Source organism: Acanthisitta chloris, unplaced genomic scaffold, assembly GCF_000695815.1.
Source record: "Acanthisitta chloris isolate BGI_N310 unplaced genomic scaffold, ASM69581v1 scaffold13513, whole genome shotgun sequence".
In the NCBI taxonomy this organism is placed as follows: domain Eukaryota; kingdom Metazoa; phylum Chordata; class Aves; order Passeriformes; family Acanthisittidae; genus Acanthisitta; species Acanthisitta chloris.
Window position 1 is genome coordinate 47,741 of NW_008665472.1, and position 1,653 is coordinate 49,393.

The following is a 1,653-nucleotide window of genomic DNA, read 5'->3' on the forward strand; positions in this document are numbered from 1 at the left end:
GGGGGTTTGAGCTGCACGGGCAGCTCTGCAAGCACACTGCTCTGCTTAGTTCCTAAACCAGGAAGGCAGCTTTGGTTGTCCCAGCTTTTCAGGCACCCAGCCTGATGCAGGGAGCAGAATGCTGGTTTGAGCACAGCAGGGGACCAGAACAGCTAAAGTCAGAATGTGTTCTGACAGGCACCAATGCTGTTCCTTGAGGATGGATTGCAGGTGTGAGTCACCCTCAGGAAAGATCAGTGATTCTCAAGAGTGATTTCAAAAAAGAGCCAACTGTGAACTACATGCTGCTGTTCCATGCAGGTGTTCACATCAAGTATATTTTATATAGGAAAATATAAAACGCAGGATCAGTGGCTGGAGATGGGCAAAATACCAACCCAGCTGTGCCTGGAAGGTTGCCCCAAGACCTCCCAAGTGACACTGCAGCTTCACAGAGCTGTGACAAGTCTTCAGTTTTCAGTTTAGCTGTCAGTGTCAAAACTCCTTCCTCAAGATGGGACTAGCTTATGGAGGTGGGAGGAGTGTAGGGGTCCTTAGGATAGGATTCGATGCCTTTGAGGAAGGCACTGGGACATGGACTTAGCACATGTAGGAGGACACACTCACAAGAAGCATCAGGAAAGAATCTGCAGCAACTTCAGTGAATCCAGGGAAAGGCCTGTCAGGTGATGTCGGTGTAAGTATAAGCACAGTTTCCTTTCCTTTCTTCCCATGTGCCTCTGATTGGCAGCTGTCACTGTGCTCTCTGCTCTGGGTGCCCTACAGAAACATATTTAGTCACACTTGGCTGTGAGCGAAGGCTGTTTCCAACTTGACATCAGAGTGATCCTTCCCTGGCTCATATCATCCTGACATGGGCTACTGGGACACATGGGGCACATGGCTGTGGGGAGTGAGAAGAATGAGGTGGGAAGCAGTGAGCGTCCCAGAAGATACCCAAGGGCTTGGAAGGAGGCCGGTAGCACCCACAGTTACTGGTCTCTCAGGGGATATCTCAGAGCATGCAAGTGGTGTTTTTCTATACTCTAGCAACAGTGATAATAGCCAGGATTTTTTCTTGGGAAAATTTTGCTTCAGGAGCATGGTCCAAACTTAAACCAAAAAGGGTAGTAGATCTTGCCCTTTTTTTGACAGTCTCAGGAAACCAATGTCACTTTGCAGGGACAGGAGTGAGTGTGAGGGGGACTCACGGTGTGGGTAGGACAGTGATGGAGCAGTGGATCTGAGTCATCCCCAATATGGATGGCCTGGTCTGTCCTCAGGGGTGCAATGAAAACCTCTGTGACCAGTGGAGTTGAGCAGCTTCTCTGCAGACCCAGTACACTCAGTCCAGCCACTCAGGCATGGTTCAGAAGGGTGAATTTAGTGTGTATTGAGAAAACAGTCTGCTCACAGTTCTGGTCTCCATAGGGCCTGTAGGCTGAGCTGTCAGGAGCTGGGCAGATCACAGGGATCAGGAGCTGCTGATTGTTAGTACATACTTGCAGGAATTATAAGAAAGTCTCACTAAGATGAATCAAGTTATCCCAGACGTTGACTTCCCAGGCTGCAGGCAGACTGTGCCAGAATCTTAAATGTAAAATCAAGCCTTGGCCCATGCTTTTACCTATAAAAGGAACAAATCCATCTTCCCTGAGGCCCATTAAAACCTCC

General features: G+C 48.9%; 1 protein-coding gene across 1 annotated transcript in view; it reads left to right on the forward strand.

Moving 5' to 3' along the window:
• Nucleotides 1-1,653, forward strand: part of FRMPD3 (FERM and PDZ domain containing 3) — a 28,525-nt gene that overhangs the window by 19,891 nt on the left and 6,981 nt on the right.